Raw genomic sequence first — 22,408 nt, 5'->3', positions numbered from 1 at the left:
CAAGAAAGCAATGGGATGACATATATAAAGCCTTGAAGAAAAAAAATTCAGAGCCAAGGACTACACATCCAGCAAAACTGTCTCTCAAATATGATGGCAAAATCAGGGCATTTCCAAATAAACAGAAGTTTAGGGAATTTGAAAAAAACTAAAACTACAAGAATAAACAGAGTCCTCCAGCTGGAAAATCAATCACATCAGATAACAATCTAAGACAAGAACACAAGAGAGACCAACCAGATTATCAACCCAGACAGGGAAGTCACAAAAATAAACCAAAGCTATAACACTGAAAATAGGGAAACAAATATCAATATGTAAAACATTAAAACAAAATAGAGGCACTAAAATACGCAGACATAAATTTTTCATATTGAGACGTTAAGACAACTTACACAAAAGACTGCTACAAACTTAGAAAAATAGGAGTAAATATTAACGTAACAACAAAAGAAATTATCAACCCAACACATCAAAATAAAAAAGAAAAATATAAACACTCAGCAAATACAAAATCAACGATGAAAAAGATGAAAAGAAAATGAAAAAAGACTAAGAATGGAAAATTAACTGAAACAAAGAAACTGTCAACAAAAAAGACATCAAAATGACAGCACTAAACTCAAACCTATCAATAATTACACTGAATGTAAATATACTAAATGCACCAATAAAGAGACCGAAAGAGGAAAATTGCATAAAAAACACGACGCGTCTATATACTGCCTACAAGAAACATATCTTAGACTTAAAGACACAAACTACAACTCAAAGGATGAAGAAAAAAAAAGCAAACGACACTCAGAGAAAACACTGGCAATATTAATCCCTGACAAGATAGAATTTAAAGTGACATCCACCACAAAGAATAAGAAAAGACAATATATAATGATTAAAGAGTAAATACACCAGGAAAACATAACCGTAATAAATATTTATGCACCCAATGACAAGGCTCCAAAATACATAAACTCTAACAGCATTGAAAACAGAGATAGCTCCACAATAGTAGTAGAAGACTTCAACATACCACTTTTGGTGAAGAATAGAAAATCCAGAAAGAAGCTCAGTAAAGACACAGAAGATCTAAAATGTTACAATCCACCAACTTGATCTTCTAGAAACATACCGAACACTCCACCCAACAGCAAACAAATACACTTTCTTTTCCAACACACACGGAACATTCTTCAAAACAGACCGCATATTAGGCCATAAAGCAAGCCTTAACAAAATCCAAAGCATCAAAATATTACAAAGCTTCTTTTCTGACAATAAAACAATAGAACTAGAAATCAGTAACACAAAAAGCAAGGAAAAAAAATCAAACACATGAAAACTGAACACCTTGCTCAAAAACAACTGGGTTACAGAAGAAATTAAGGATGGAATGAAGAAATTCATAGAATCAAATGTGAATGAAAACACATCCTACCAGAACCTTTGGGACACAGCAAAAGCAGTACTCACAAGGAGGTTTATAACAATGAATGCACACATTCAAAGAGAAGAAAGCGCCAAAATCAAAACATTAACCTTACAACTTGAACAACTACAGAGCAGAAAAAGAAGCCCTCAGGCGCAAGAATAAACGAGATAATAAGAATTAGAACAAAATGGAAAATAGAAAAAAAGAGTTAAGAAAACAAAAAACTGGTTCTTTAACAAGATCAACAAAATTGATGAACAACTGGCCAAACTGCCAAAAGAAAAAACAGGAGAGGAATTAAATAACTCGTACAACAAATGAGATGGGTGATATCACAACAGACCCAACTGAAATTAATCACAACACAATACTAAGAAAAACTGTACTCTAACAAATTTGAAAACCTAGAGAAAATGGACAAATTACTAGAAACTCACTACCTATCTAAACTAACACAGAAGTAGAACAACTAAATAAACCCATAACAAAAGAAGAGACTGAAAACGTAACTAAAAAACTCCCAACAACAAAAAAAAACCCTGGCCCGGACAGCTGCACTAGAGAATTCTACCAAACTTTCAGAAAAAAGTTATTACTAAAGGTATTTCAGGGCATAGAAAACAATGGAACACTCCCAAACTCATTCTACGAAGCCAGCATAAACCTAACACCAAAACCAGATAAAAACACCAAAAAAAAATTACAGACCAATATCCTTCATGAACATTGACGCAAAAATCCTCAACAAGTCTAGCCAACAGAATTCAGCAACATATCAAAAAAATAATTCACCATGATCGAGTGCAATTTATACCAGGTACGCAGGGATGCTCTAACATTAAAAAAACAATCAATGTAATCCATCACATTAATAAAGCAAAACACAAGAACCAAATGATCTCATCAATCCATGCAGAAAAGACATTTGACAAAGTCCAACACGCACTCATGATAAAAACTCTCAGCAAAATAGAAGGGAAATCCCTCAACATAATTAAGTGCGTTTATACAAAGTCAAAAGCCAACATCATCCTAAGTGGAGAGACTCTGAAACCATTCCCCCTGAGAACAGGAACCAGACAAGGATGCCCTTTATCACAACTCTTAGTCAACATTGTGCTGGAAGTGCTAGCCAGAGTAATTATAATTAGACTAGCAGAAGAAATAAACGGCATCCAAACTTGTAACAAAGGAGACAGTATCTCTATTTGAAGATGATATGACCTCATACACAGAAAACCCCAAAGAATCCACAAGAAAACTACAGGAACTAATAGAACATTTCGGCAAAGTATCAGGATACAAAATAAACATACAACCATCTGATGGATTCCTCTACACCAACACAGAGAACTTCCAAGAGAAAATCACTAAATCAATACCCTTTACAACATCCCCCAAGAAGATAAAATACTTAGGAATAAACATAATCAGAGACGTAAAAGACCTGTACAATAAAACTACAAAACACTACTGCAAGAAACCAAAAGAGACTTGCGTAAGTGGAAAAACGTAACTTGCTCATGGATAGAAGACTCAACATTGTGAAAATGTCAATTCTACCAAAGCGATCTACAGATACAATGCAATCCCAATCCAAATTCCAACGGCATTTTTTAATGAGATGGAGAAACAAATCACCAACTTCATTTAGAAAGAGAAGAGACCCAACATTAGTAAAGCATTAATCAAGAAGAAAAAGTGAGAGGCCTCAAACTACCTGATTTTAGAACCTATTACACCGCCTTGGTAGTCAAAACAGCCTCATACTGGTACAACAGATACACAGACTAATGGAACAAAATTGAGAATCCAGACATAAATTCATCCACCTATGAGCAGCTGATATTTGACAAAGGACCAAAGTCTGTTAATTGGGGAAAAGAAAGTCTCTAACAAATGGTGCTGGCATAACTGGATATCAATCTGCAACAAACTGAAACGAGAACCATATTTCACACCATGCACAAAAACAAACTCAAAGTAGATCAAAGACCCAAATATGAAATCAAAAACAATAAACATCATGGAAGACAAAATAAGGCCAATGCTAGGAGCCCTAATACATGGCATAAACAGAATACACAAGCACCAAAAATGAAACTAAATAACTGGGAGCTCCTAAAAATCAAATGCTTATGCTCATCAAAAGACTTCACGAAAAGAGTAAAAAGAACCTACAAACTGAGAAAAATTTTGGCTATGACAAATTCGATCAGCATCTAATCTCTAAAATCTACAAGATACAGCAAAATCTCAACAACAAAAAGACAACCCAATTAAAAAATGGGCAAAGGATATAAAGAATCACTTCGCCAAAGAAGACATTCAGGCAGCTAACAGACACATGAAGAAATGCTCACGATCATTAACCATTAGAGAAATACAAACCAAAACTACAATGAGATACCATCTTACCCCAACAAGACCAGCATTAATCCAAAAAACACAAAATAATAAATTCTGGAGAGATTGTGGAGAGACTAGAACACTTATACACTGTTGGTAGGAATGTAAAATGGTGTAACCACTTTGGAAATCAATTTGGCGCTTCCTTAAAAAGCTAGAAATACAGGTACCATACGATCCAGCTATCCCGCTCCTTGGAATATATCTTAGAGAAATAACAGCCGTCACACGAATAGATACATGCACACACATGCTCACTGCCGCACTGTGCATGATAGCAAAAAGATGGAAAACACCTAGGTGCCCATCAACGGAAGAATGGATAAACAAATTATGGTATATTCACAGAATGGAACACTACTCAATGATAAAGAACAACAGTGAAGCCATGAAACATAACATGGAGGAAGCTGCAGGTCATTATGCTCAATGAATTTAGTCACTCACAGAAAGATAAATATTGTATAAAACCACTACCATAAGAACTCAAAAAAACAAACACAGACGAAAACATCTTTGTTACGAGGGTGCGGAGGGAGAGTGAGGATTATTCACTAACTAGATAGTAAACGAGAATTATCTTAGGTGAAGGGAAGGACAGCACACACTACAGGGAAAGTCAGCACAACAGGACTAAACCCAAGCTAAGAAGTTTCCTGAACACAAACACTTCGAGGGACAGAATAGCAGGGTCAGGAGTCTGGGAACCATGCCTTCAGGGGACATCTAGGTCAGCTGTCATAACAAAGTTTATTAAGAAAATGTTCTGCATCCTACTTTGGTAGTGGCCTCTAGGGTCTTAAAAGCTAGCGAGCAGCCATCTAAGATGTATCAATTGGTCCCAACCACCTGGAGTAAAGCAGAATGAAGAATACCAAAGACACAAGGGAAGTATTACCCCCCGAGACAGAAAGGGCCACATAGACCAGAGACTTCATCAGCCTTAGACCAGAAAAACTGGATGGTACCCAGCTACTACCAATGACTGCCCTGACAAGGAACACAACAGAGTCCCTGATGAAGGGGAGGAAGGGTGGGACGTGGAATTCAAATTCTAGTAAAAAGACCAGACTCAATGGTCTGAGACTGCAGGAACCCCAGAGAGCATGGCCGGCGGACTGTCAACCCAGATCTAAAACAATTCCCGAGGCCAACTCTTCAAAGATTGGACTGGACTATGAGACATGAAATGATACTCGTGAAGAGTGTGTTTCTTGGCTCAAGTAGATACATGCCACTAACTGGGCAGCTTCTGTCCGGAGGTGAAATGAGAAAACAGAGAGGCTTAGGAGCTGGTTAAATGGACACGGGAAATCAAGGGTGGAAAGGAGTGTGCTGTCACGGTAGACGAAGAGCAATTAGGGTCACGTAATGATATACAAATTTTTGTATGAGACTAACTTGAATTATAAACTTTCACAAACTACGACAATAAATACATGAATAACTTGGGAAAAAAATGAAAGAACCTTGAAAACGTTACGCAAAGTGAAATAAGAACCAATATTTTATGACTTCACTTATATGGAATATTTGAATTAGGCAAATATATATTGTTACTCTTAGGTGTCATAAAGACAATTCTAAATCACAGCCTCCCTATGTACAACAAAACAAAAGACTGCCTGGTCCTGCACCATGCTAACAATCGTTGCTATGCTTGAGCCCATCGTTGCTACCACTGTGTGAATTCACCTTGTTGAGGGACTTAACTCTCTTTTGCAGACCCTCTACTTTACAAAGCATGATGTCCTTCTCCAGTGACTGCCCCTTCTGATATCATAGTCAAAGTACGTGAGACAAAGTCTCACCATCGTTCCTAAAGAGCATTCTGGCTGTACTTCTTCCAAGACAGACTTGTTCATGCTTCTGGCAGTCCATGGTATATTAAATGTTCTCCATCAACATCATAATTCAAAGGTATCTACTCTTCCCTGGTGTTCCTTATTCACTGTTCAGGTTTCACACGTATATGAAGCAATCAAAAATACCACGGCTTGGGGACTTCCACGCAATGTGGTGCTACAGTCAGAAGCACCATGCCGTCCCTCTGCAGTGAATATCAGAAAAACTAAGTCAAACAGAGTCACAAGTCAATCCTGAAACCCTAAGCATCAATAAAGTGATAAGGAACTCAGCCAAGCACCAAATGGAATAAGAAACTGACAGAGAACAGAGAGCAAGGAGAGATACATGCAAAGGCTCCCAATCAGCTACCGCAGCACGGATCTGCCATCTTGGATTCCTACTGGAGATCAGCAAACGGGGTATGAGAAAGCAGTTTCACAGAGCTTCCAGCAAGAAACAGAACAATGGGTAACCAGTGATACAGGGTTTCCCACTCCCCACCTTCTTCACTCCCACTTAGCCTCCTCTGCTTCCTGCAGCCACAGTCTTTTGGCTGTGAAGCTCCAGCTTCACCCCGGTGTCACTTGGATTCCACCTGCCTCGACTGGCCAGTTCCCTGAGTGCCTTTTGTTGACTGTTGGTGTTGCTTTTTTCCACTTCTTTAGATTTCTTTCTTACCTCTCACCACCTCACCTTCCCCTTCTTTCTCTCAAATACCTGGTTCTGTGTGCCATCTTTGCCTCTCCCTGAAAAGCTGCAAAACACTGCCTGACTGTGAAACTGCTTCCCGGCACCTGCCGCCACACTGGTAGGACTCCTGAGGCTTTTTCTGTTTGCGCTGATTTGTTGTTTTGGTTTGTTTTCCTTTTTTCTCAACTTGGGAGCCCCTTCCAGCCGGGCAGTACTGCGCGGTTTGGAAGCTACTCCCTTACTCGGCGCAAATGCTCAGGGACATCCCTGGGGATTTTTTTGTTTTGTTTTCTTCTTCCTCTTACTCCATTTTTCTCTTTCTTCATTTCCAGTTTCTAGATATACTTTTTTCTTTTACCCTTTTTTTGCATTTTTATTTTTCCCCATTTCTCAGTCTCTCACCTCTCCACCCCAATGGCAAGCTCCCTTAGCATTCTTTTTTGTTTGTGTGTATCTTTTTGCCTCCTGTTCCTCTCTCTTCTCTCTCACCTTTCCCATACCCATCTTAGCTCCCGACATCACAACCTACCCCCTCCTTCCTGCCTACCTGCACCACGTGCTGAACATCACACTCCCAAGCAGCACAGGCACGGCCTAATGGAACCTGCCCTGCACTGATTCCCGATCCGTACTATCAGCCTGGCATGTGCCACAAACAACCCATCCCAGCAACTCCCCTTCAGCTGGACGTGCCCTGCTGTCCGATACTTGAGTGACTGACCTTGCCCATTGGAGAAGGTGAAAACTATCTTGCCCACAGACGAGAAAACAACAAAGAACGCACAGCCCGCCTCATCAGATATAACCAAATAAAAGAAAAAAGCAGGACGAAACAAATCTACAATCAATAAATGAGGAAGATAACCACTGAATGCCCTGAAGACAACAGACAATATCAAAACATTTACAAAAACAGGACAGGATGGTTCCAGTAGGCTTCTAAAATGAAACACCAGATGACCTTCCAGCAAAAAAAGAGGCACTAGAACTAATAAATTCAAATCTCTAATATTCAGAATTATCCAAGAGTTGAAGCAAAAAGCAGACAAAAATAAGGAAAAAATAGAAAAATTCATGGAAAAGACAGACTAATTCATGAGAAATACAAACAAAAAATGGAAAAATTAAAAAAAAATACAGGAACAAAATGCTAAAATAAACTCACAACCAGAAATCATAGAAAAACAACAATTAGATAGCCAAAACATAAACAACAAGATTTCAGAAATGGACAGCATCATACAATGGGCAGAGGAGTAGGTTTGAAATGATGGAAGACAGGATCAGCGAAATTGAAGACAAACACTTGGATATAACGCTGTTTGAGGAAAAACCAGAAAAAAAAAAAAAGGAAAACAAAAGTCTGGGAATTATATGGGATACAATCAAAAGCAAAAATCTGCAAGTGATCGGAGTTCCAGAATAGGGGGAGAAAACAGAAAACACAGAGAGGATCACTGAAGAATTGCTAACAAAACTTCCTCAATATCATGAAAGATGAAAAGTTGAATATCCAAGAAGCTCAATTAACCCCATATAGGATAGGCCCCCAAAAAAAATCACCAAGGCGTATCATAATCACACTCTCTAAAACCAAAGACAAATAATGCTGAGAGCAGCTTGAGAAAAACAAAAACTCACATACAGAGGAGAAACAAGAAAACTAATTTCAGATTATCTGGCAGAAGCCATGCAGGCAAGAAAGCAATGGAACAACATATATAAAACCTTGAAAGAAAAAAATTGCCACCCAAGAATAACATACCCTACAAAACTCTCATTCAAATATGATGGTGACAACAAATGAATGGATAAACAAACTATGATACATAAACACAATGGAGTACTATGCAATGAAAAAGAATAATGATGTATCTGTGAAGCATCTCATAACATGGATGAAAATGGAGAACATTATGCTGAGTGAAATAAGTCAATCACAAAAGGACAAACATTGTATGAGATCTCTACTGTAAAAACCCAATAAAAAGTTCACAGACAAAAAATAACACTCTTTGTTGGTTACCAGGGATGGGAGGGGTGGGGGGGTTACTACATAGGCAATAGACAAGTGGTATCTTGGGTGAAGGGTGAGACAGTACACAATATTGGGGAAACCAGCACAACTTGTACAAGGAAAAGTCATGGAAGCTCCATAGACACAGCCAAACTCCCTGCAGGACTGAATTGCTGGGCGGAGGGCTGTGGGGACCATGGTCTCAGGGAACATCTAGCTCAACTGGCAGAACAGTTTATAAAGACAACGTTCTACATTCTACCTTGGTGAGTAGTGTCTGGGGTCTTAAAAGCCTGTGAGCAGCCACCTAAGATCTAAGATACTCCACTGGTCTCATCCCATTGGGAGCAAGGGAGTGTGAAGAGAACATGATACAAGGGAAAGATTAATCCGAAGGACTAATGGACCACAGCTACCAAGGCCTCCACCGGACTGAGTCCAGTACAGCTAGATGGTGCCTGGCTACCACCACTGACTGCTCTGACCAGGATCACAATACAGGATCCTGGACAGAGCTGGAAAAAGTTGTAGAACAAAATTCTAACTCACAAAAAAAACGACCAGATTTACTGGCCTGACTGCAGAAACCCCAAGAGTATGGCACCTGGACACCCTTTTAGCTCAGTGGTGAAGTCACTCCCAAAGTTCCCCATTCAGCCAGGGATTAGACAGCCTCATAAAACAAAACACAGCTAATGAGACACAGCAGTCCAGGGACAAGGACTAGAAGGCAGGAGGGGACAGGAAAGCTGGTGGTAGGGAACCCAAGGTTTAGAAGGGACAGCATTGACATGTCGTGGGGTTGTTACCCACTGTCATAGTGCAATATGTGTACTGTTTTATGAGAAACTATTTGTTCTGCAAACCATCTAAGCTACAAAAAAAAATTATGTGAGATCAAATTGACAAACAGCAACTCTAAAGGTTTGATGGGAAGCCTAGGGGGCGGTGAGTTGAAGATAATGGTGATATAACAATTTGGAAAAAGATAGTGAGAATAGCAGCATAACTGGAAGAAAGGTAATCAATGTCAGTGGATTGTATATGTAGAAACTTTTGAAATGGTGTAACTTTGGCTACGTATATTTTCACCAAAAAAAAACTCCAAGGTCGAGAATGGAGAGTGTTGACATGTCTTGGGGTTGTTAACCAATGTCATAAAACAATATGTGTGCTGTTTAATGAAAAACTATCTGTTCTGTAAACCTTCATCTAAAATACAGTAAAAAAAAGTTTATGTATAAAAAAAGCTATTAGAAAAGATATAGATGTACATTATACAATGCTGAAAAAGACAATCAAGAAAATTTAACAATAATAAATAAATATGCACCCAACACTGAAGCACCTAAACATATAAAACAAACAAGAACAGAACTGAAGAAAGACACTACTATAATAGTTGCAGACTTCAATACACCACTTTCAATATTAGACAAAACATCTACAAAAAGATCAACAAGGAAACAGAAGACCTGAATTATACTATAAAACTAGACTTAACAGATATATAAAAAACACTTTACCCAACAACACAATATACATTCTACTTTAGCGCTCTTGGATCATTCTCCAGGAGAGACCATATATGAGGTCACAAAGCAAATCTTGTTAAATTTAGAAAGACTGAAATTATACAAAGTATTGTCTCTGAACACAACAGTACGTAGCTAAATCAATAACCGAAAATAAAACCAGAAAATACATAAATATGTTGAAATTATACACTATTAAACTATCAATGGGTCAAGGAAAAAATAGAAAAATCACAAATTTCTTAGTCAAATGAAAATCAAAGTACAACATACCAAACTTATGGGATGGAGCGAAGGCAGTACACAGAGGGACACTTACAGCAATAAATGCCTACATAAAAAAAAAGGAAGATCTCAAATCAACAGCCTCACTCGACAACTCCAGGAACTACAGGGAGAAGAGCAAATTAAGTCTCAACCTACCAGAAGGAAATAACAAAGTTCAGAGGGGAAAGAAATAATATCAAAAACAGAAAAATTGAGAGAATCAATAAAACCAGAAGCTGGTTTTTTTAACAGATCAAGAAAATTGACAAACCTTTAGTTAGACTGACAAAAAAAAAAAAAAAAGATGCAAATAACCATAATAAGAAATGAAAAATGGGACACTACAACTGACACGAGAAATAAAGATAATTATGACAATATTACGAACAACTGTATGGCAATCAACTGGATAACCTAGATGAAATGGACAAATTCTTAGAAGGAAGCAACTTACCCAAACTGATTCAAGAGGAAATAGAAAGTCTCAGCAGATTCATAAGAAGTGAAGAGATCGAATCAGTGATCAAAAACCTCCTATCAAAAAAACTCCTGGAACAGATGGCTTCAGTGGGCAATTCTACTAAGAGAAGAATTGACATTAATCTTCTTTAAACTCTTCCAAAAGATAGAGAAAGAAGGAATGCTCCCTAAATCAATAACTCTGATACCAAAACAAGACAAACACACTACAAGAAAACCAAACTACATGCCAATATCTCTTATCAACATAGACACAAAAATCTGCAACAAAATACTAGTGAACAGAATCAAACAGCATATTAAAAGAGTCATACACTATGACCAAGTAGGATCCCCTCCAGGAATGCAGGGATGGTTCACCATTAGGAAATCAATAAATAAAACTACATCAAAACAACAAATAAAAAGAACATGATCATCTCCATGGGTGCAAAAAAAGCATTTGACAAAATTCAACACCTACTCTTGATGAAATTACTAAAAAAGATTAGAATAGAAGGGAAATTCCTCAATATGATTCAGGGCATATATAAAAAACCAACAGCCAACACTATAATCAATGGAGAAAGACTAAGAGATTTACCCCCTTGAAATCAGGAACAAGATCAGGGTGCCCGCTCTCACCACTTCCATTCAATATTGTATTAGAAGTCCTAACCACGGCAATAAGACAAGAAAAAGAAATAAAAGCTATTCAGATTGGAAAAGAAAAATGCGTAAAATTATCTGTATTCAGCAATGATATGATCCTTGTTGTTGTCCTCAGATGCTTAGTCATCTTGTAAGGTAAAAGGTGGTGCAGGCCACACCCTAGGGAAACTCCCTTTACACTGGATCAGGGATGTGACCTGTGTAAGGGTGGTGTTACAATCCCACCCTAATCCTCTTTAACATAACATTACAATCACAAAATGGAGGCCAACCACACAATTCTGGGAATCATGGCCCAGCCAAATTGATACACACATTTTTTGGAGGACACAATTCAAACCATGACAGATGCCACCAAGTTGGTGCCGATTCATAGCAACCTCAGGTACAACAGAACGAAACACTGTCCAGTCCTGCACCATCATCACAATGTTGATATGTTTAAACCCATTATTGCAGCCACTGTGTCAATCCATCTCCCCAAAGATCTTCTTTTTCTCTGACCCAGTACCTTACCAACCATGATGCCCTTCTCCAGGGACTGGACACTCCAGATAACATGTCCAAAGTACGTGAAATGAAGTGTCATCATCCTCACTTCCAAGGAGAACTCTGGCTGTACTTTTTCCAAGACAGACTTGTTCATTCCTCTGGTAGTGCATGGTATGTTCAATATTCCTCACCACCACCATAATTCAAAGGCATCAATTCTTCTTCCGTCTTCCTTATTCACTATCCAGCTTTCGCATGCATATGAGGCAACTGAAAAATCACAGCTTAGTCAGGCCCATCTTAGTTCCCAAAATGACATCTTTGCTTTTCACACTCTAAACAGGTCTTTTCTAGCAGATTTGCCCAATGTAAATACACTGTTCTATCTCTTGACTGTTGCTTCCATGGGCCTTGATTGTGGATCCAAGTGAAATGAAATCTTTAACAACTTCAATCTTTTCTCCTTTTATCATGATGTTGCTTACTTGTCCAGTTATGAGGACTCTTGTTTTCTTGGAGATATAATCCATACTGAAGGGTGCAGACGTTGATCTTCATCAGTAAATTTTTCAAGTTCTCTTCACTTTCAGCAAGCAAGGTTGTGTCATATACATCTATCAAGTTGTTAATGAGTGTTCCACTAATTCTGATGCCGCGTTTTTCTCCATATAGTCCAGCTTCTTGAATTATTTGCTCAGCATACAGACTGAATAAGTATGGTGAAAGCATACAACCCTGACACACACCTTTCTTGATTTTAAACCACGCAATACCCCCTTGTTCTTTTCGAACAACTGCCTCTTAGTCTAGGTATGGGTTCTACATGAGCACAATTAGCTGTTCTGGAATTCCCATTCTTTGTAATGTTATCCATAATCTGTTACGATCCACACAAATGCCTTCCCATAGTCATAAAACACAGGTAAACATCTTTCTGATATTCTCTGCTTTAAGCCAAAACCCATCTGACATCAGCAGTGATATCCCTCATTCCACACCCTCTTCTGAATCTGGCTTGAATTTCTGGTAGCTCCCTGTCGATGTCCAGCTGCAACCACTTTTGAATGATCTTTAGCAAAATTTTACTTGCCTGTGATATTAATGATATTGTTCAATAACTTCTGCATTCTGTTGGATCATCTTTCTTCGCAATCAGCACAAATATGGATCTCTTCCAGTTGGTTGGCCAGGCAGCTGTCTTCCAAATGTCTTGGCATAGACAAATGAGCACCTCCAGCACTGCATCCATTTGTTGCAACATCTCAACTGGTATTCCGTCAATGCCTGGAGCCTTGTTTTTCGATAATGCCTTCAATGCAGCTTGGACTTCTTTCTATAATACCTTCGGTTCTTAATCATATGTTACCTCCTGAAATAGTTGAATGTCGACCAATTCTTTTTGGTACAGTTACACTGTGTATTCCTTCCATCTTCTTTTGATGCTTCCTGCATCCATCATTCAATATTTTGCCTACAGAATCCTTCAATATTGCAACTCAAGGCTTGAATTTTTCCTTCAGTTTTTTCAGCTCGAGAAATGCCGAGCGTGTTCTTCCCTTTTGGTTTTCTAACTCCAGTTCTTTGTACATTTCATTATACTTTGTCTTCTTAAGCTGCCCTTTGAAATCTTTTGTTCAGCTCTTTTACTTCATCATTTCTTTTACATGCTTTACCAACTCTACATTCAAGAGCAAGCTTCAGAGTCTCTCCTGGCATTCATTTTGGTCTTCTCTTTCTTTCCTGTCTTTTTAATGAGCTTTTGCTTCCTTCATGTATGATGTCCTTGATGTCATTCCACAGCTCATCTGGTCTTCTGTCATTAGTGTTCAATGCGTCAAATCTGTTCTTCAGATGGTGGGATATACTCTAAGTTATATTTTGGTTTCCATGGGCTTGTTTTAATTTTCTTCAGCTTCAACTTGAACTTGCATATGAACTGATGGTGTCTTCCAAAGTTGGCCCCGGTCTTGTTCTGACTAATGATACTGAGCTTTTCCATCACCTCTTTCCACAGATGTAGTCGATTTGACTCTTGTGTTTTCCATCCAGTGAGGTCCACATGTAGAGATGCCATTTATGTTGTTGAAAAAAGGTATCTGCAATGAATAAGTCATTGGTCTTGCAAAATTCTATCATGTGATCACCGGCATCGTTTCTATCATTAAAGCCCTATTGTCCAACTACAGATCCTTCTGGTCTCCAACTTTCACATTCCAATCCCTAGTAATTATCAATGCATCTTGATTGCCTGTTTGATCAATTTCACACTGCAAAAGTTGGTAAAAATCTTCCATTTCGTCATCTTCTGCATTAGTGGTTGGTGCACAAATTTGAATAACAGTCGTATTAACTGGTCTTCCTTGTGAGCATTTGGATACTTTCCTATTACTGACAGCGTTGGACTTCAAGACAGATCTTGAAATGTTCTTTTCAACAATGAATACAATGCCATTCCTCTCCAATTTGTCATTCCCGGCATAGCAGACCATGCGATTGTCTGATTCGAAATGGCCAATACCAGTCCATTTCAGGTCACTAATGCCTAGGATATCAATGTTCATGAATTCCATTTCATTTTTGACTACTTCCAATTCTCCTACACTCATACTTCGCACATTCCACGTTCCCACTACAAACGGATGTTTGCAGCTGTTTCTTCTCATTTTAAGTCGTGTGGCATCAGCAAATGAAGGTCCCAAAAGCTTGAATCCATCCACATTATTAAGGTCGACTCTACTTTGAGGAGGCAGCTCTTCCCCAGTAGTATTTTGAGCATCTCCCAACTTGAGGGGCTCATCTTCCGGCACTATATCAGATAATGTTCTATTACTATTCATAAGGTTTTGAGTGGCTACTTTTTCAGAAGTAGACTGCCAAGTCCTTCTTTCTAGTCTGTCTTAGTCTGGAGGCTCTACTGAAACCTGTCCACCATGGTGACCCTGCTGGTATTTGAAATACCCATGGCATAGCTTCTAGCATCATAGCAACACGAAAACCACCACAGTACAGCAAACTGACAGACACACGGTGGATATGGTCCTATATATATAGAAAATCCCAGAGTCCACAAGAAAACTTCCAGAGTTAATAGAGAAATTTAGCAAAGTTGCAGGGTACAAAGTCAACAAACAAAAATTGGGTCGGTTTCTATACACCAGCAATGAGAAGTCTGAAAGGGAAATTATTCCATTAAAAATAGTATCTAAGAGAACAAAACACCTAAGAATAAATTTAACCAGGGATGTGATGAATTTATACAGCGAAAATTATAAAACACTGCTGAAATATATTAAAGAAGACTTACATGAAAAGTGTTGCATATTCATGGATTGGAAGACTTAATACTGTTAAGATGTCAATACTACCCAAAGCAATCTACAGATTCAATGCAATCCCAATCAAAATTCCAAGAAAAACCAATCCTCAACTTTATATGGAATGGCAAGAGGCCCTGTATAGCTAAAGCAATGTTGAAAGAGAAAAAGTAGGAGGCCTCACACTTCCTGATTTTAAAACATATTATACAGCTACAGTAATCAAAACAGCTGGGTACCGGTATAACAATAGACGCGTGGATCAATGGAATAGAACTGAGAGTTTGGAAATAAACCCACGCATCTATGGTCAACTGATTTTTGACAAAGAAGAAAGGCAGAAAGGAGGGATTATTGCTCATAGACTAATGACTTTCGGTTTATGGCCAGGGAAAAATCACATTGATTAAAGATAGGGTTGCACAGACAAATAATGTAATTGCTCTGAATAAGTTGTACACCTGTAAGAAGTTGAAGCAGCAGAAGTTGTGTGATAGATACACTTACAACAATGACCAAAAATAAAAGAGTAGCTGCTGAGGCTTCTTATGTACAACCAAACACTTCATGGGATTTGGTGCCTTGGTTTGGCAGTTTAGGGTCATGCTTTCATATGGAACATCCCAGTTAACTGGCCTCATATCGTGTCTAATGTTTCTGTTGCAGCTCCTAGTTTACTGCATAGTGCCTGGGGTCTGAAAAGCTTGTAAACGGACATGTAAGGTACAATTGGTGTCTATTCGTTACAGAGGAAGAAGGAGAGTCAGGAATGGGAGGAAGAAATGGAAAATGTGGCTAATTGCTTCCATGAACAACTGCCTCCTTTGTCATGAGACCAGAATAACTGGATGCTGCCAGGCTACCATTACTAAACATTTTGATCAAAGATTCTACAGAAGAATCTGAATCAAGGCAGGGGGGAATGCAGAATTTAAAATTCTCATGGGTTCCAGACTTTCTGGAGCCATGGAGGCTGGATGAACCCCTGAAACTTTTGCCCTGAGATATTCTTTAATCCTTAAACCTTAAACCAAAAATATCCCCTGAAGTCTTCTTAAAACCAAACAATAGTTTAGCTTAACTATTAAAGAATGTCTGCCTTGAGCATTGCGCTCTTTTAAGATCTACATGCGGTCCCCTGGATTACAAACAAGTTATGTTCCTAAGTCTGTTTTTAAGTCAAATTTGTTAAGTCAGAACAGTCAGGTACAGTTCATATCCAAACGTCGGTTAGTCAAATGTTTTAGTATATAGCAGGGCTTTGAACCAGTTCGAACTGGTTCAGTCACGGTCGAAGATATAAAATCAGAACATACTCAAATTTTTAAGATTTGAGTGAAATGGAACGATAAGCAGATCGGGAAAAATTACAGGTCAAAGCCCTGGAATGGGGAGACTTGGAAGAGGCGTAGTCAGCACTTTCAGGAGCCTGATGTGGGAAATTGGATTACTGCCAGGACTGTGGGGCGTAACACATTCAAAGCAGCATCGTAGGCCACCATCTTTGAGCGGGTCACTAGTTTCCAACTCTGCTGGTCAAGAGATTTGGTTCCTATGCAACATGCAAACTGCCCTTCTTCTCTAAGAGGGAGATTAAGTGTCTGGCAGGGTTTTTCCCATTCTGCTTATCGTTCCACTTCACCCACATCTTAACAATTCAGGCCCATTTGAGTTTCGCTTCATTGGCCATGACTGAACCAGGCACAACTGAATCAAAACCCTCGTATATAGTGTACCTTTCTATACATAAAAAACATTAAAGAAACACTTTCAGATACACTAAAACACCTTTAATATAATAACCAAAAAAAAAAACAAATCTGCTGCCGTCAAGTCAATTCCGACTCATCGCGACTCTATAGGACAGAGTAGAACTGCCCCGTACAGTTTCCAAGGAGCAGCTGGTGGATTCGAACTGCAGAACTTTTGCTTAGCAGCTGAGCTCTTAACCACCGCACTATCAGGGCTCCATTAACATAATACAGTAACAATAAGTTTCATGTGCATTGCGAAGTAGCACCCGTCTGTTATTACAAACCACTGTATGTACCCTCTCCACAATTAAAGAAATACCTATAAGGCAAACATTACCCAAAATACTCAGAAGATTCTGTTCTGTAAAATCTTTGAGACCAATTAGGTACTTTAATGTAGACTTGGAACTAAAAAATCTACATTGTACCACTGGGCAACATATCTGCTGGGTTTTGAATCCTCCTCAGTAGAGGCAGGGAGGGTTAGGGGCGTGTGGAGGATCATGCTGGGGCCAGATGGATCATTCCATCACCTCCTCACCAGACCTGTCAACCCCACGCACCAACTATGAGGCCCTTGCCTTGGGGTGCAAAGGAGGAAGTCCCACTCTCAGGGTGTGCTAACAGCGAGCCCCGGAATCCAAAGTTTGGGAAAAGGACGCTTAGGGAAATCCAAGTCTGAAGTTTTCCACGGACCCCCAGAAACCATATGGATATACAGAGATCAGGAATCTACAACTTCCCCCCGACCCCAGTTTCCAGCACCAATAGTGAAATCCCACATGTGTAAGGTAGGGGAAACAGAAGCCCAGCGAGGTGTCACAATGGCCCTGGGCTGCACAGCACAGAAGGCCCGGTGGGATGGGGTGGAGCTGGGTAAGGGGGTGCCACGGAGGCCCAGTGTGCCCAGTGCAGCGCCCTGACCGGCTATACTCAGAACACACAGAGCGCAGCACCCGCATCCGATGCTGGCCGCCACTACCTGCAGGCCCGCTATCCGGAGCAGCGTGGAGGAGCTTGGGGCACATGGACGGTGGGGCCGGCCCTTTACGAGCTCCGAGGGAGGTGGGTGCATGTGGGCTCTCTGCTCACTGCTGCGGGCCATGGCTGGGTGCACCATGTCACAGGGGCTCGCCTACTGCTAGCAGCTGCCCAACGGCACCTGCACACGCGAGTTTAGAAGTGCAGTCCCTTGTGGGAGCCTGGGGCCCAAACACTGAGTTATTTCTCGATAGGTTTTATGGGGGTTGGTTCGTAACTACAAGTTGTATGTAAGTCAGATGTTCCTAACCTGGGAACTGCCTGTATCTATGTGGAATCAAACTGACAACAGCAACTCAAAAGATTAGATAGGAAACTTAGGGAGCAGTGATTACATGTTAATGGGGGAGGAACAACTTGGAAAAGGAAGGTGAGAATGGTTGAACAACTTGAAGAATGTAATCAATGTAACTAAATTGTACACGTAGAAACTGTTGTATTGCTATATGTTCTGCTGTGTATACTCTCAACAAGAAAAATAAATTATTTTTTAATTAATGAAGATCCCAAAGAGCTTTTCATTATTGTCTTTTAGGAATCATTATAACCATGTTACCTCTTCCAGAACACCTACAGGTTTTAGCATTATGTTAGATTTAATCTCATTTTACAGATGAAGAAATAGAGGTTAAATATCTTGCATATGTCACCTCTGTCAACCTGGTCATAGAACAAGCACTAGGATACAGACACAGGAACAGCCTACTCAGACACTCCTTTTACTGCCCTGTTATATTCAACATTCCTAAAGAAAGACCTATACATCACTTTTTACTGGCTTAAACCATCTGAACAGTTTCTGCCAATGTCCAAGTGAACCCTCAAGGTCTGGGGGAAAGCACTTCATGTAAACACAAGAATTGTCTGTATCCTTTCATCCAATCCATAAATTGATTCAGACTCCAAAAGTGAAATCGACACATAAATATGCATTATTTCTTATGTAAAACATATTTCACACACCTGTATCTATATGGAGCCCTGGTGGTGCAGTGGTTAAGAACTCAGCTGGTAACCAAAAGGCTGGCAGTTTGAATCCACCAGCTGCTCCTTGGATACCCTATGAGCTACTTCTACTCTGTCTTATAGGGTCGCTATGAGTTGGAATCGACTCAACAGCAATGGGTTTGGTTTTTACATCCATATAGAAATATTTCTGTAAGTACTACATTTATCTTGTCTCTAAAAATACAATATATAACTGAAAGCTCAGGGCTAACTACATCAAGGGTTGTCAATAATGAGAACTGGCCTGATCAAAACTAAGGTCATAAATGTCTTTCTTTTCACCCCAACCCATAATGTAACCAAACAGCTGGTATTTAAATGGTTTCAAAACCCTTTCTAAAAATTGCATTTCCTCCCCTCCACAGGCCTGGCTTAATGCCTTCCACATAGTAGGCATGCAAATATTTCACAGATAACATTTTTCAAATATTAAGTTAGTATGCAATCGCTTATTAACTACCATCTTGACAGATGCTTTCTAAGATACTCTCAACATCCCTCAATTTAGACAACTTCTGCCTTTTTAAATTTAACATCAATAACAAGTTATACTGCTGTCAGCTTTTCAAGTAATCAGTTGTCATATGGATTAGAATGACAAGTTCCATCAAATTTCCCAATACCAAGATCTTCATATGAAAATAAAGTTTATCAGTCATTGGAGGCTCATCTTTTATAATAAAGTTAAAAACAGTAACAACAACAAAACCTTTAAAGATTAAGCTACTATATAATCAACTCTTGATTATTCAGTGTATGATTTAGCCAGATCATTGGTTTATTTTCCTCCTTCTAGCCTTTTGGCCATTTTTCCACCACAGAATCCTATATTATTTCTTTTTCATAAATGCCACTAAAAATTAGAACTAATCTTCATTCCTACTTTAAGAGCTCTAACAGATCTGACAAAGGGAGAATCTGGAACAACTGAGTAAAATAAAATTAATAATAATGTATAGAATTTACCCATATTATTTCTACTTCAGATTAGAAAAGAATCAAGAGTGATTTGATATTATGCATTCAACTCACTCAAGCATTACCTGTCAGATTCTCCTGTCACTATGCCTATAGCTTGAGACGCATGACACCTCAGCCTGAGACAATTCTTCTGAACACCCACTTGGAGCTCTTTCATAGTAAATAATCAAGGAGTGTCACACTTTTTAATTAATTCCCTACATTTATATATGTGGTTCTTTAACGGGTTTTCACTTCACCTAGCCTAGGACTTTCCTGGAATTAAGCATTTCAGTTATCTCACTATAAAGTACATCTGGACCCTGGTGGTGCAGTGGTTAAGAGCTCGGGCTGCTAACAAAAAGGTCAGCAGTTCAAATCCACCAGCCGCTCCTTGGAAACCCTATGGGGCCGTTCTACTCTATCCTATAGGGTCGCTATGAGTCTAAATCGACTCGACGGCAATAGGTTTGGCTTGGAGCCCTGGTGGCCCAGTGGTCAAGAGCTACACCAAGCTACAGCTGCTAATCAGAGGGTCAGCAGTTCGAATCTACCAGCTGCTTCTTGGAAACTCTATAGAGCAGTTCTACTCTGTCATATAGGGTTACTATGAGTCGGACTCAACTCGATGGCAACAGTTTGGTTTAGGTTTTTTTGGACATAAAAAGTATAACATTATAAAACAGCTACATAATCACAGACCTACAATAAATGACCACAATAGTAGCCAACATGTACTTCTTCCATATTAACACTTGAGCTAAATTAAAATGATCATAATCAGATTAGATGCAGCGGCTTAAGGAGGCATTAATGCCTTGTGGTTCAGAACACAAGCTCTGGAGTCAAGACTGTCTGGGTTCAATTCCAGTTCCACTAATTACAAGCTGTATAACTTTGGTCATGTTCTTTGATCTCTCTGTGCCTCAGTTTCCTTCTCATCTGTAAAACAGGGAAAACCAAGCATCTATCCCAGAGGATTGTTGTGAAAATTAATCAAGATTATACAGGTAAAGGATAACAATAAGCATTCAATTTTAGTTATCACAATGATTATTACGGGAATCCCTGGGTGGCACAAGTGATTAAGCACTCAACTACAAGCCAAGAGGTTGGCGGCTTAAACGCACCCAGATGCACCTCGGAAAACATGCCTGGTGAATCTGCTTCCAAAAGGTCACATAGCCTGGAAAACCCGAAGAAACAATTCTACTCTGCACACGTGGGGTTGCCATGAGTCAGAATCAACTGACAGCAACTAACAACAACATGATCAATATTATTACCAAAAAGATCTACAAAAATTCAAGACCAGTGAGATAACTGGCCATGGAATAAAATGAATAATTCTATTCGAAATTCCACACATAATTTGTTCACCTTAAAGGGAGAAAATCGAAGTTAAACCTATGGTTTTAAATTAGATTTCATAAGACTTAGCAAAACTCTGTAAAATCTAGAGGTCCCATTTAACTGTAAAGTACACCCTTCATGCATATGAACATGAGTGCCTAATAATAACCAGCCAACAAGTTTTACTAGGTACCTCTTATGTGCCCAAAGCCCCATAAATAAAGGTTTGTTGTACTTGGGCCAATTAACACAAATTCAGAAACCAAGGCCACAATCTTTATCCAACTAGGAATCTATAATCTAAGAACCAAAGTACATTTTTTCTCAAAGGAATGGAAACATCTTCCACCTACTGCCTGTTAACATAGAAAAAGTCATAAGTATCATACGCTTATTGCCAAATTCTACACTCTAGCTAAAATGCTCTAAAAACGTATGCTATCCTAATAGTTACTCAAAGGCATATTTTGCCAACTACGAATTCTGATCCATGTTCCTTGCAATTTTCTTTATTTTGCCACTAAGCGCCAAGGATGCATTTCAGAGTAGAAAATTACTTAATTCACATCATGGGATGAAAAAGTCAAACGTCAAACTCCCTGAAAAGCAAGTCAACTACCTGTGTAGGTTATACATTTCATATAACCTACCCATTATTTTTAGACACTGTCAAAAGGTAAATCAAAAGCACAAGAGAAAAAGCCTCAATCTAATAAACGTGCTTGACTAGAAAGAGGCAGCCTGCCAGGCAATAAATCTTACTTCCTATCAACCTAGTTAACCTGCTCTCCTTCCCTCATGGAATAAACAAACAAAAATAGAGTCTAATTACTTCTAATAGAAATTTACCCAGAAAAGTGGGGAAATATTTGAGGTCTGCCCTACTACCTATTAAAGCTAGACTTTCCCAAAAAGTACTATACTGGGGTCCTCTGGAAGCAAAATCCTGCATTAGTATCCCCTTGTCTAAAGGTAAATCCAAGGGTATCCTTCAAGATCTGGAGTAGAGAAGGAATGTAAATACCTGGCAACACCCCTCCTCGACAAAAAAAAAGGCTTGTCCCCAGGGGCTGCAGAAAAAAAATCCCCTGGGTTCCGGTACTTCCCGTCTCCAGCAGTACAAACGCCACTAATAAGTCCCAGGATCTCACATCCTTCCC

At 39.2% G+C, this 22,408-nt stretch overlaps 1 protein-coding gene across 8 annotated transcripts in view; it reads right to left on the bottom strand.

Annotated features, from left to right (window-relative positions):
• The window catches only part of ATRX (ATRX chromatin remodeler), a 427,573-nt gene that overhangs the window by 404,481 nt on the left and 684 nt on the right, over positions 1-22,408 (bottom strand). The gene's annotated exons all lie outside the window — the stretch shown is intronic.

This window comes from Trichechus manatus, unplaced genomic scaffold (assembly GCF_000243295.1).
Source record: "Trichechus manatus latirostris isolate Lorelei unplaced genomic scaffold, TriManLat1.0 scaffold00060, whole genome shotgun sequence".
Taxonomy (NCBI): Eukaryota; Metazoa; Chordata; class Mammalia; order Sirenia; family Trichechidae; genus Trichechus; species Trichechus manatus.
The sequence above is the reverse complement of the archived record's forward strand: the minus strand, read 5'-3'. Positions and strand labels throughout refer to the sequence as shown.